A 14,944-nucleotide genomic window follows, 5' to 3' on the forward strand; every position below is an offset into this window, starting at 1 on the left:
TCTCCTCTAATATAAACTGGAGGGATCTGATTAAATTGTTTTTCATATTAAAAGTTTCCTGCTTCATATGTTTAGCCAATTCATCCCAGGAGAAAACAACCCTGAGTTCTTGTTGTTTGTAATCTTTGCTGAAGTTATATTGCATTTGGCTAGTGAAGAATATGAACAAACATATTTGTCAACTTGTTTTTCATGTGAATAGAGGGCCTCAGCAGCAGAGTCCAAGGGAAGGGATAGTTTCAAAATTCAAAATGGGATTCCCAATCCTTTGGAATGTTTATTGTGACAGATTGAATCATCAACAATCTCAAAACATACATGGTCACAAAAACATGAAACAAGCAAATATGTACTGCATAATGTGTGTTCTGCATCAAGCAGACTCATGTAATAATAGGATTTTCACCTGGATTTTTATCTTCTGGATCTTGCAGATTCTCAAATTTGTCTCTGCTTTTGTCTTTAATATCAGTAGATGTTATTACATAATCACTGAAGAATTTCACTATGAAATGATGTTGTCATTGTTGCATTTTTTCCTCTTCATACTTTCTACACTGGGAAGAAAATGCCATATTCAACAGTACCCTATCAATACTGGGACAAATAAATACAGTAAGTACAATTATGTATTTTTCAAGTTCAGAATTCTTATTACTTATTGGGTATAACCATTGAATTTTACTTATTGTTTATCTTTTAATTTTTACAAATTCATTCTTAGAGATTCTAAAATCTTTTTGTTAATTATATTTTCTTTTTCGATTATTTTCCTCATCAGGGTGGAATTAAATGGTAACTTTGACTGTATGCACTTTAGTTTCCCATTTGATTGATAACCATAACCTCTTATTTACCATTCATGCTATGTCACAATTATTGAATAGGTTTCCATGTTATGGTTTAAAGGTTTATTCTAAACCTGACCATGTTCTTCATAGCATTTAGTCATGATTGTACCTGTGATATTAGATAATGTCATTAAATGTAATAAGTGCTGAGTGTTGTGATGCTTGAACAAAGAGAATATATATGTTATTTGTAACTGTTTCTAGAGTTAAGAATGTCACAATTAGAAGTTGTGAATATAGAGGAGAGAGAGAGAATGGACTGAAGGAGCTGAAGGAGTTTGCAACCTCAAAAGAATAACAACAATATCAACCACCAAGGCCGTCAGATCTCTCAGGAAGTAAATTACCATTCCCAGAGTACACAGGGATGGACCTATAGCTCCAGCAGTATATGTAACAGAGGATGGCTTTTTCAAGTATCAATGGGAGGAGAGGCCCTTGGTCCTATGAAGGCTAGATGCCACAGTGTTTGGGAATGTAAGTGTAGGGAGGTGGGAAAGACTGTGTGGATAGGTGAGGGAGCACCCACATAGAAGCAGGGGGAGATAGCTGATTTATTGAAGGGATACCCAGAAAGGGATAACATTTGAAATGCAAATAAAAATATCCAATAAAAGAAAAAGTAAAAAAATGAATAAACTATATACAACTATAACAAAACCAATAAGGTATAGCCATTTGAACATTCAACTGCTGGAAGCTGAAGATAGAACAGGTTGAAAAAAAAGCTTCTCATATGACGACAATAGCGAGAGTCTAAGCTGATGTGAAGAACATGTGGTCATTAGGGAAAAAAATGCTACCAGTGAGGCTGCAGTTTGTCTTTGAACTTGAAGTAATATATTTCAACATATTTTATTGACAAAGAGTTATAAGATGGCAAACAGAGCTGTGTGTTGAATGGTTACATATGACTAACAAAATGCCTACAAAACATATCTAGCGAATAAACCAATCATTTCCCTGTTCTTTCTTATTTCTCTTATTGGATTTTTAAATTTTTCATTTCAAATGTTATTCCCTTTCCCAGTTTTCCCACCCCCTCCCCTTTTTCTATAAGGGTTTTCCCCTTTTCAATCAACCCCCTTTCCCACATACCTCTACACTGGGGATTCCAGCCTTACAGCACCAAAGGATTCTCCTTCCATTTTTGCCCAACAAATCCTTCCTGTGCTACATATGCAGCTGGAGACATGGGTCAGTACATGTATATAGTATTTGGATAGTAGTTTAGTCCTTGGAAGCTCTGGTTGGTTGGCATTGTTGTTCTTATGGGTTGCAACCCCTTTCAGCTCTTTCAATCTGTTCTTTAATTACTCCAACACAGATCCCATTCTCAGTGCAATGGTTTGCTGCTAGCATTTGCCTCTGTATTTGACATTCTCTGACTGTGACTTCAAGAGATAACTATATCAGGCTCCTGTCAGCACTTCTTAGCCTCATTAATCTTCATCTATCTGTATCTGTATCTGTATCTGTATCTGTATCTGTATCTATCTGTATCTGTATCTGTATCTGTATCTGTATCTGTATCTGTATCTGTATCTGTATCTGTATCTGTATCTGTATCTGTATCTGTATCTGTATCTGTATCTGGGGCAGGCTCTGAGCAGCTGTTTCTTCAGTCTTTGCTACAAACTTTGTCTGCTTATCCCCTCTCATGAATATTTTTGTTCCCTGTTTTAAGAAAGAGTAAAGCATTTGCCCCCTTTGTTGGCCTTATTCTTGAGCTTCATGTGGTCTGTGGATTTTATTTTGGGTAATTCCAGCTTTTGAGCTAATAGCGACTTATCAATGAGTGCATCCCAAGTATGTTTGTTTTGCGTGTGTGTGTGTTTTTCGGGATGATATTTTCTAGTTCATTCCATTTGCCTATTAATTTCATGAAGTCATTGTTTTTGATAGCTGAGTAATACTCCATTGTGTAGCTGTACCACATTTCTATATCCATTTCTCTTTTGAAGGGCATCTGAATTCTTTCCAGCTTCTGGCTTTTATAAATAAGGCTGCCATGAATATAGTGGAGGATGTGTCTTTGTTGTATGTTGGAGCATCTTGTGGGTATATGACCAGGAGATTTATAGCTGGGTCCTCATGCCCCGTGCTATTGTCTCGCCAGCATGAACACGCGGGGACACACGAATCCTTCTGTAGCTAAACATTTATTGAATCTTAAAGAGAGGGCCCGGGGCGCCAGCATGGCGCGGCTTATATACACCCTAGCGCGGCATATCCACACCTGATTGGTCGCTTACCCGTGATCTCATAGGCACGCCCCGGAGTGGGCAAAGACCTGACACGAAGGCACTCTTGCACATGCGCACACAGTTAACTTCCTGAAAGGAAGTCGACTGGCGCAGCGGAGGCGAGGGCCATCTTGTAATGGCGAAAGCTATCCCCTCTTTCCACGTGGGGCGCAGTGGAAGCCAGCGCCATCTTGTGGTGGGGAATGTTATTGCGGCTCTCCACATCTCCCCCTTATTGTTTTACTAATAAGAGGCTGGTCTAGGTCCCTGTAGTTACGTCCATCTGTTGTGGCTCCTGTCTTAGGTCGTTCCTCTATGTCACAGCCTTATCTGTCGTAGGGTAGCCCTATCACCAATGGCTGCTACAATAGCAGAGAAAATAAGAAGGTCTTTCCCAGGACAGTTTAGGATCAGTCATTCTTCTCTGGAACAACCAGCAGGCAAGGGAACCATGTCTGAGATCTGCACAATCAGGGCAGAATTCCCCGGTCCACAGCAGCTTCACGCAGATGGCATTTCTGTGAAGCTATAGACTGCAAAATGACAACACCAGTTAAGGCAGCAAGAGTCACCAGGGGAATGAGGGGGGCAGCAACGGCTGGAGTCCAGTCTTCTCCAGCAAGCAGCAGTGCACAGAGGGTCAGAGAGCAGGCCACAGTGGGACGGGACACATGCATCGGTAACACTGACTGCAGCAACGCCAAAATCTCTGTGATGACAAAAGATGAGGGGGAATCTTCCATCTTTCTCTCAGGGCAGAGGAATGACTCTAGGGACCCGAAACACGAGAGCTGAATCTTCATGTAACCAGGATCAGCAAGTCTCACCAACCACCTCTGGCAGCTGGCACACTCTTGTAGCATCCTGTAGAAAAAACACAAACATTCCCTCTTCTCCATATAAAATATCTGAACAGGATCATGCCAATACGTGTATCTTTCTATTTCATCTAGGCAGAAGTATGTCTAGTTGTAGGGTGCCATAAACTCAGAGTGTTCTTTGGCATCCAAATTTTGAAATTGAAATAAAAGGAGTATCATAAATAATTGTATAGCATACATAGCATAAAGGGATAACTCCCCCTCTTTATTTACTAAGATATAGTAAAGATATTATTTATTAAGGTAAGTCCTCAAGGATTAAATTGAGGACACTGAGCACTTGTATTTATAAATTGACTTGTATACCAAATTATTGTCTCTAGCATTATTGTTTTGGTGATATAAAGAATGAGATTTTTTGACTAAGTTTTCTATGTAAGGCCTGTAATCTGTCTGGCATCATTGTCTTCCCTTGTTAAGGGGTCCAGGCAATCTAGTTTGAGTTCTTAAATGTCCTATAAAGGAACAGTACTTAGTGCTCTTAACCACTAAGCCATCTCTCTAGTACTTTACAAACTTTATCTACCTAAACATAAGCATTAATTAGAAATGTCAAAACCTGTAAATATTGTCTAGATTCAGTTGTACTAGAAATCCCTGAGCTGGCAGGGCAAGACTGGGAATTGAAAGTAAGCAAATGGAGTCTTCTTCTTTTTATATCAACTCTATTACCATTTTCTATGGTTTTGTATAGTTGTCTGAGTCAGACCACTGAAAGGACAGTGAGTTGTCAGAAAATTTACACTGAAATCATCACTCACTGATTTCATGTAGAAAACCTGTCTCTAGTAAAGCATTAAGTAATTGAAATCAATTGTAAACCATAAGCCACACATTAGCTATCAGTATGTGAATTGAAAGCTTGATTTAAAAATAGTGACTAAACCAAGGAATTTAATAATCTGTATTGAAGTGACAGAAACTCAAGAGAATAAACAAGTGATCTAATCATATATGTAGCCTTTTCATTAGATGAACCACCTATAAATATAGTAAGCACATTTCCTATGGGTTGTATGTACAAATTTACAGTAAATACAAAAGCATGTAAAGAGTAAAGTTATCAATTTTGTCTGAAATTTGTATAAGTGATAGGCCAAATATCAGTATTTTTTTTTTGGTTCTTTTTTTCAGAGCTGGGGACCGAACCCAGGGCCTTGCGCTTCCTAGGCAAGTGCTCTACCACTGAGCTAAATCCCCAACCCCCCCCCCTTTTTTTAAATTTTATTTATTATATATAAGTACACTGTAGCTGTCTTCAGACACAACAGAAGAGGGCATCAGATCTCATTATGGATGGTTGTGAGCCACCATGCGGTTGCTGGGATTTGAACTCAGGACCTATAGGAGAGCAGTCAGTGCTCTTAACCACTGAGCCATCTCTCCAGCTGCCCAGTATTTTGAAATAACCAATTTGATTGTTGTTTGGAATAAGGTATATTTCACCAGGTTTTTTTTTTAAATACTTCTATGACTCTAGCCTATAATTTTGTATTAACACAACTGAAGCTTTATCTCCAATGTGGATAACAAACAAGGACCTAAGTCCTCTGGTAAGGTGAGGTACTTAGCCAATTAACATATCCTTAGAAGCTTAAAATTAGTTTCAAATATTCTTTTCTGGAGTAGTGTAACAGCTACTCCCCAAATATTAAAGCTCATTTTGAGAGCAAAGGTCTGTTGTAAAAATTTCCATATACACTGGAAGATTCAAAGTTCTAACTTTTTACATTGAAGAAGTAACAAAATTACATAATATAAGGCTGTTAGCCATTTCTAATGATAGCACTCTTGCACATGCGCACACAGTTAACTTCCTGAAAGGAAGTCGGTTGGCACGGCAGAGGCCAGCGTCATCTTGTAATGGCGAAAGCTACCCCAGCTTTCCACGTGGGGCGCAGTGGAAGCCAGTGCCATCTTGTGGTGGCAAATGTTATTGCGGCTCTCCACATCCTCAGGTAGTGGAATGTCCAATTTTCTGAGGAACCTTTAGACTGATTTCCAGAATGATTGTACCAGTTTGCCATCCTTGTTCTTTCAAAGAAGAAGAAGAAGAAGAAGAAGAAGAAGAAGAAGAAGAAGAAGAAGAAGAAGAAGAAGAAGAAGAAGAAGAAGAAGAAGAAGAAGAAGAAGAAAAAGAAGTTGTGAATACTTCTGTGCTCCAGCAATATTTCACATATCTCATGTTTTATTACAAGTGTTTGTTTGATAATTTAATTTTTATTCTCAGACAATTCTCCTGTGTTTTCCTGTTTACTTCATTTGTTTGCAGTATTTACTCTTGTTTTTAAATACATATAGACCAAGACATATTGACTATGAGAGTTTCATCATGGTGCTGTATCTTAGCTTATGTTAAATTTCCAGGTTAGTTGATAGTCTCAGACAGGTATTGCTGAGTTGGACAGAAATATTCATGTATATTTCTTGATAAAGTAAATAAGATGCTTTTATCCTCAACAGACCTTCACTTCCAGGTTCCTGTGAATACATGAAGAGATGTGTTGGAAACCAGCAAGTTGAAAATGACCAAAACAAAAACATGAAAGATTTTAGAACCTTTGAGAGTTAATTTATCAAAATAATAATTTTTTAAAAAAGCAAAGAAGGTATAACGGTGAATTATGCTCTATGAGATAATATTCTGTGCTTGGTAAAATCTTTTGAAGTATTAAGGCATTAAATCAATGACAGTGGAGGAGAAATATGTTTAGATATAAATGAAAATGTAATATTTATTTGGCAACTTTATTTTGAATTTTTAAAACATCAAATATGGGTATATAAAATTTATTTGAATAAAATATTTCATGGTATTCTATTTTTTGGGGGAATCATATTTTGACACAAAGTATATCATAATAATTTGTCATATGATAATAGATGTGGTAACTTTGTTTTTTTTGTGGAGACCCTTCTATTTCATTATTATCAATATTCCTTATAAATCCTCTTTTCTGGTTCCCTGTCCTCTCAGCAGTTGAGGTACCAATATGTATGAGTATGTGTTTCTACTTATTATGTGCAGAGTAAGCTCTTCACTGCAAAGACTCTATTTACAGATATGTGAGCAATTAATGTCTGGTTTAGTCATTATGCATAAAAGGATTTATTTCTGTAAAGAACATTAAATTTGCATAAAATCAGAAGAAAATAAGCTAAATATATGACAAAATTCAGTCACTTTTACTATAATGTATTAACAATATTTTTGGATATAATGTTACGTATGAGTAAAAGAAAAGTGGCTTCTTTTATTGTCATATTTTTTCATTTAATGTACACCTAATTTATTCAGCTTTATATACACTCTATTATCAATATAGCAAGAAAAATGGTCCATGGGTAAAAGTACTAAATGTTGGAATTACTATCAGGAGAAAACTATCTTCAATATGTAGAAATAAGTGGAAAAATTAGAAGGAAAAGAATAGAGATTATGTACTGAAGTAAATTGGGGAAAACATTGTTAAATCCTAGAATGAATGTTATTTTTAATTTTTTTTATTAACTTGAGTATTTCTTATTTTCATTTTGAATGTTTTGCCCTTTCCTGGTTTCCGGGTCATATTAACAGTACAATCTTTTCAAACTTGTTATCATATTCTTTATTTGTATGTATATATATTCTTCTGATATAGCCCATATTTTTTGGTGAAGGCAAAATGTTTGAACGAAGGTTGTCATCCTACAATGTATGAGTTAATATCGAGCTCTGGTCTTCAGGGCAACCACTAGGATCCTACCATATATAAATCATATTGTTGACCTATTGGTCAATCCTTTGATTGTCATATCTTGATTTTTTCCAAGTTAAACTGAGAATTTTCTCTATTGGTTTCTGAAAGTGAATTATTTTCCTTCACATCAAGTAAAATATGGGATTGAGCATATGTATCAAATTTAATTTCATCAAATACATATTCACTTTTACTCTTCATAGTTTGATAAAATTGATGTATCATAATATTTCAATTCTAGTCAATTTTGTTTTTAATAGACTATTATTTTACTAGAATTATGCACCATGTGTGCAATTTTCTATACTAAAAAAGAAGCCAATTTTCTAGAGCATTTTTCATGTAGATAATGCCATTTTGGATTCTTTGTAGCATGTCTTCCCTCATGTATATTAGTAGTGAATATGGTTCCATTCCTAAATATATTGTTATTCTGAGTTGGCTTTATAATTGACCTCACTCTTTCTTGGAATTTCAGCAATGCAGTTTTTCAGTAAAAAAACAATGACTGGATCTTGGATATAAATACTAGTCCAACATGACCTTATTTTTACATGTATTAATAATAACTACAAAAGTTCTTCCTTGGTATCTACCCCGTTGTAACCACTGACCTTTATTTGTTCCATTTGCACTTTTCATTGGCAGTGAAATCTTGTTTGTGAGCTCTCCTATTCTCTGTTTGTATTCTAAGAAAGATATAATCTGCAGAGTTATATTTGATCAAATTTAAATGTACAAAAAAAAAGCAGCTCAGAGCATATAGTGCAGGCTTTGGCAAGTTCTCACTGTGGTAAGAATTGATGGCCCTTTCTATCAGCAATGTAAGGGTTATTTTACCATCCATCTTATACGGGTAGATGTGGGCATCCAACTGAAACATTCATATTCCATAACTAATAAAACAAATATAGACTGATGTTATGTAAAATTTTTCCTGGGGAAAATTATAATCTTTCCTGTTGAAGAATATTACACCTCAGGTAAACTATTTCATAGCATTCTTTAGTTACTTGTAATTATATGTGTGTGTGTGTGTGTGTGTGTGTGTGTGTGTGTGTGTGTTGTGTCAGTTTAAGTCCTCCTGGACGATTAATGAAAGCTAAGTCCATGAACTTAAAATAATAAGAGAATTTCTGTAGAGAGAATGGATGGGGGAAATGATGCAATCATTGTATAATCTCAAGAACAGAAATGATAAAAATGGTTTTCATTTGCAAAACATGTATTATAAAGCATGTAATTTAGAAATTAGGTGTGCAAAAAGTTATCAAATCTGTTTTATTAAAGTTGCCTCTGATCATTGTCTTTGACTATAGATATTTAGTTCCTCTGATCTAGTAGTAGTTTTTATTACTTAATTAATCATGGACTTCTGAAAATTCATACATATCTTTCAATTTTGTATATATTTCATTTGAATATATAATATTTACACATGAGAAAATGTCATTGATATTATTTCTCAAATTCAACATCCTACTTATCAATTCTTTTACTTTGGACTATATTACTTCATTTATATTTTTATCTGTCTGCTTTAATATAAAATTAATATTTGCTAATTTTTTATTATTTCTGTTTGTGATCTCAAAGAACTTTATTAATCATTTAAATAAAAATAAAATTAAGTTCATAACACATTCATACATCAACAAAAATAGCATTATAATTGATTTCAAACATAAGTTCAAGTAGATAGACTAAGAGATTTTCCTATAGGCTGCTAGGTGGTTGATCTTGCCTTTGATGTTTCAATACCTGTACTGCTTGTCATCATATTGCTATTATTATGACTACCTTTTCTTTTCTTTTTGTGTGTGTTTGTACCTGTGTTCATGTGTGAATATATGAGCCTTTAGTATTTGTACCAATTAAGTCCAGTATTTGTATTGGAACCTCAAGATTTGGGTATAATTTTTGGGAATCAAACTTGGATTCTCTGGAATAATGATACCCTTAATTGCTGAGGAAGATTTCCTCCCACCATAGAAATTGTCATTGGAAATCTTAATAATAACATATTTATACTTATAAGCAATTCAGTGCATTGATAATATTCTCCAAAGCCCCCATGTAGTACAGTGCCCATCCTCTTTGTCCATATCTCTCATTCCCAACTTTAAATTTAGCCATGAGCCATCATAAGACAAGCTAGTATCTAACATGTGACTTCCTCAAATGACTTTGCTTTAGATACTATCTATGATGAAACTCTAATAAGCAAGGCCTAGTAATAAATCATTTTAGGAAAGATTCCTGCTCTTAATATGATTTTTCTGTAATTATTAAACATATGTAACAATCATTAGCTATTTCCTCACCTCTTTAAGCGGAGCTCTGAAAACACAGGAATATGTACTGTCTTGTAGGGATTCTATATAGATAAATAGATGACTTCTTAATTCTTAATGTTGAGTCTATAAGAATCCCTAAAATTATGTTGGTGTTTATTAAGTTTTTTAAAATTAAATTTATTTATTTTTTATTTATTTATTTATTTATTTACAGCAATAGTGAGACTCCTTTTAGGGCCTTTTCTTATAGCTAAAACTGCAATGAGATCTTTGTACTGCCAAGGCTGGACACCCCCCCCCCAGTGTAGAGGAATGTCCACAGGTGGAAAGTTGTGCTGGTTGGGCAAAGGAACACAATTATAGAAGGGGAGGGGTATGGGAGAAGAGGCTTATCTTTGGGAAACCAGGAAAGGGATTAATATTTGAAATAAAGATATTCAATAAAAAAAGAAAAGTATATAAATTATACTTACCATGCTTTTAGGTTTTTTAGTTTGTTTTTTTTGTTTTTGTTTTTGTTTTTACTAGAATACCTGAAAGCATATAATCCAAACTCACAAAAACAAAGCAAAACAAAACAAAAAAAACCCTGCATTGAGAAATCTGGCAGTCTCCCATGTTTTACCTGTTAATTGCTTCTAGATACTAACCAGACTTTCTACCACTCAGAGAACATTCCAAGAGGTTGTAAAACAATTAAGCAAAGGTCATAAAAAGGGAACTACAATTTACTATAGATGCTAAGACAGAAGACTGAGTTCATACAAAACTTCATAAATAACTTAGCTATGGGTTTTCTCTCTCAAGGAACCAGTGAAACTGTGACTGATGAAGAATGTTTGCCATATAATTATTCCTAATGAATATGAATGTAAACATTTTTTTGTTTTAAACTTTTATTTCAATTTATGATTTGATTATATGTGTGAACTTATGAGAAATGTTTTAACATGTGATCATGTTTTCTAAAAAATGTGTAAGTACTAAGGACAAAGAGAAAGAGGGCTTAGAAAGGAGAAGTCAGAAAAAAATGTCCTTGACTTGCTTTGGATCGTTCTGCTTTCCTGCTTTCTTAGATAGATATCATTTGAAACTTTTTACAACTTAGAAATAAAGTCTATAATCATCTTTCTTATTTTACTTTTAGTGGATATTTTCTTTACTTACATTTCAAATGTTATTCTTGCTCCTGGTTTCAACTTCTACAACATTGTATCCCCTCCTCCCACGCCCTGCTTCTGTGAGGGAGTTTATCCACTCAACCATTCCCTCCCTCCCTCCACCAGGCTTTCCCCTACAGTGGAGCATTGAGCCTTCATAGAACCAAGGGCCTCTTTTCCTGTTGATTCCAGATAAGGCCATCCACTGATGCATATGCAGCTGCAGATATAGATCTCTCCATGTGTACTCTTTGGTTGCTGTTTAAGTCCTGAGATCTCTGATGAGTCTGGTTAGTTGATATTGCTTTTCTTCCTATAGGTTTGTAAATTCCTTCAGCTTCTTCAGTCCTTTCTCTAACTACTCCATTTGGGTCCCTGTGCTCAGTCCAATAGTTTGCTTTGAGCATCCACCTTTGTATTTCTTGTGCTCTGGTAGAGCCTCTCAGGAGACAGTTATATCAGGCCCCTGTGTGCATGCACCTCTTGGCATCATCAATGTTGTATGGGTTTGGTGTTTGGATGTGGGACAGTCTCTGGATGGCCTTTTCTTCAGTCTCTGCCCTATATTTTGTGTATTTCTCTTGTGAGTGTTTTGTTCCCACTTCTAAGAAGGACTGAAATATCCACGCTTTGGTCTTCCTTCTTCTTGAACTTCATGTAGTTTGTGAATTACAATTCACAAAATGTATACCTTGGGTGTTCTGAGCTTTTGGTCTAATTTCCAGTTATCAGTGAGTGCATATCATGTATGTTCTTTTGTGATTGGATTATTTGACTCAGGTTGATATTTTCTAGTTCCATCTATTTCCCTAAGAGTTTCATGAAGTCATTGGCTTTAATAGCTGGGTAGTACTCCATTGTGTAAATGTACCACATTTTCTGTATCCATTCCTTCCTTTTTTTCTTCCTGTGACTTCGAACAAGCAGACTAAAAGTTAGAGCAATGCAGTTCCTGGTGAGATAGATCAAAGGCCACATTACTTAATTCCTTGCTGCAAGGCTACAGATGCCAATCTCCTAAACCATCAGCTTTTTGCACAGAGAAAGAACAAGAAACTTTTAAGACTTTTTCAAAGTTATTGTCAGCATTTCAGTATAATTAGAGAACTAGAATGTCTGGAAACCCTCAGACTTCAAAGCCACACCAGAGTCTTATTCTGTGCCCTGTCTCTAACTTCTCCATGCCAGGAGGCTCCTGGCATCTAAATTGGCACCTTAAAAGAGGCAGGGACTTTGAAGAAGGTAAGTCTACACAGATTGTACTCTCAATTGGACCTTTCAGACCTGTTTATAGAGGGTGAGAAATAGGAGTTGATATTGCCAACTGCCGTCAGCAAAGGTTGAAATTAGGTACCATAAGGCTTGTGCCAGAAGCCATCATCTCTGGCTGTAAATTGACTGCTGCCATCTGCAGAGGCAGGATAGTAGGTGCCATCACAGCCAGGTTGGGTTGGTTGAGTACCATCAATGCCAACGGTACATCAGGAATCATCAGCTCTGGTTTTCATTGCCTGCTACACCAGGCAGTTCTCAAAGCATTTCTTTTGGGAGCTATCAGCACTAATATTAGGTCTGGAACCATCAGTTTCAGGTTATGTGCATTTCTTTTATCTCTCAGGATGGAACAACGTGAACCTATTGACATAGAGTTCTTTACAGATGTTATTAACTATACTATTAAAGAAAAAATGGATTAGGGTTAGCTCTAGCCAGCTGATTGACTTTCTTCAGTTTGTATAAATGGTCAGTCCTCAGTTTCCAGGAAGGAGAAATTTAGATATGGGTACATGGGAGAAAACACGGTTAGAGACTGAAAACTGGTTTAAAGAGAACAGAGGATTAGGTGTGTCCCCTATAGCATTTGCTATTTGGAATATGCTTAGGAAGGCATTGGCTGAGAAGCAAAAAAAAAAAAAAAATAGCCACATATGTTCAGGAGACAATAGATTCACCTCCGTGCGAGGAAACTCCTTTCCTACTGTGTCACTTAGGATCTAAGTTCAATGTTTATTCTTCAACAGAAAGGTCTAAGATAAGTAGCTCAGAAGAAGGTAGTGATAAATCAAAAAAGAAAACATCAACCTCTGAGAAGCAAGCTAACTCAAAAAAGTAATTAACAAAATATCATAAACATATCTGGTCTACCCTGCAGCATTTAAAAATAAGTCATTCTATAAGACTCCCTGAAAAGGGGTTGGGGATTTGGCTCAGTGATAGAGCGCTTGCTAGCAAGCACAAGGCCCTGGGTTTGATCCCCAGTTCCGGAAAAAAAATAGAAAAAAAAAAGACTCCCTGATAAATATAAAAAGAGTCCAAACAGGTTGTGATCAGCTGCTGGTGTACTCTCTGCTCTACAACAGGGTAAATTGTTAGGCTGTTTTTCAGTTATTATGGAGAATAAAAAAGGTTAAAAATTCCTTTTGGGAATTATTGTCATTAAAATTCCTTACAACTCCTCATGATCAATTTAAAGAAGCTAGAGCCCACCAAACTAAAGATAAATTTTTGCCATATATACATATATATATATATATATATATATATATATATATATATATATATATGCAATTGTCGGAAAGAGAGTTATCTAAGATGTTTGATAAAGAAGGATGAGAAAGAAAGAGTTAACATTTGCCTAGGAATTTTATGTAGTCTTTGTTTTTAATATAGGAGTAGTACTCCATGTTGTAAGAGTACCAAATTTTCTGTATCCATTCTTCAGTTGAAGGACATCTGGATACTTTCCAGCTTCTTGCTATTATAAATAAATCTGCTATGAACATAGTGGAGTATGTGTCCTTGTTATGTGTTGGAGGATATTTTGAGTGTATGCCAAGCAGTGGTATAGCTGGGTCCTTAGGTAGTTCTATGTCCAATTTTCTGAGAAACCACCAGAACAATGTCCAGAGTGGTTCTACCAGCTTGCAATCCCACCATCAATGGAGGAGTGCTCCTATTTCTCCGCATCAATGGATAGAACTAGAAAATATCATCTTGAGTGAGGTAACCCAGTCACAGCACACACATAGTATGCACTCACTCATAAGTGGATATTAGCCCAAAAGCTTGGAATACTTAAAAAAATCGCAGATCATATGAAGCCCAAGACTAAGGAAGACCAAACTGTGGAGGCTTCATTCCTTCTTTGGTGGTAGAACTAAATACTCATGAGAGGAAATACAGGGACAACGTGTGGAGCAGGAACTGAAGAAAAGGTCATCCAAAGAATGTCCCACCTGGGGATTCATCCCATATACAGCCACCAAAGCCAATCACTATTGCTGATGCCAAGATGTGCTTGCTAACAGGAGCCAGATATAGGTGTCTCCTGAGAAGCTCCTCCAGAGCCCTACTGATACAGACGAGGATGATTGAAGCTAATCATTGGACTGAACAAGGGTACACCAACTGAGGAGTTAGACTAAAGACTGAAGGATCTAGAGGGGTTTGCAACAACATAGGAAGAACAACATCAACCAAAAAGAACCCAACCTGAATTCCCAGGGTCTAAATCACCAACCAATGAGTACACATGAAAGGACCCATGACTCCAGCCACATATGTAACACAGGATGGCATTGTCCAGCTTCAATAGGAGGAAAAGCCCTTGTTCCCATGAAGGCACATTTCCCCAATGAAGGGGAAAGCCAGGTGGGTGGGATTGGGAGCCTCCTCATAAAAGCAGGGAGGTATCGGAAAGGAGGGGAAAGGGGGATAATATTTGAAATATAAATCCATAAATTATTCAAGAAAAATAAAATTGAAAAAG

The 14,944-nt window shown here is 36.1% G+C and overlaps 1 pseudogene; it reads left to right on the top strand.

Moving 5' to 3' along the window:
* The first annotated feature begins 359 nt into the window (after window positions 1–359).
* Window positions 360–14,944, top strand: part of LOC148005572 (vomeronasal type-2 receptor 116-like) — a 35,733-nt pseudogene continuing 21,148 nt past the window's right edge.

Source organism: Rattus norvegicus, chromosome 5 (assembly GCF_021556685.1).
Source record: "Rattus norvegicus strain SHRSP/BbbUtx chromosome 5, alternate assembly SHRSP_T2T, whole genome shotgun sequence".
In the NCBI taxonomy this organism is placed as follows: domain Eukaryota; kingdom Metazoa; phylum Chordata; class Mammalia; order Rodentia; family Muridae; genus Rattus; species Rattus norvegicus.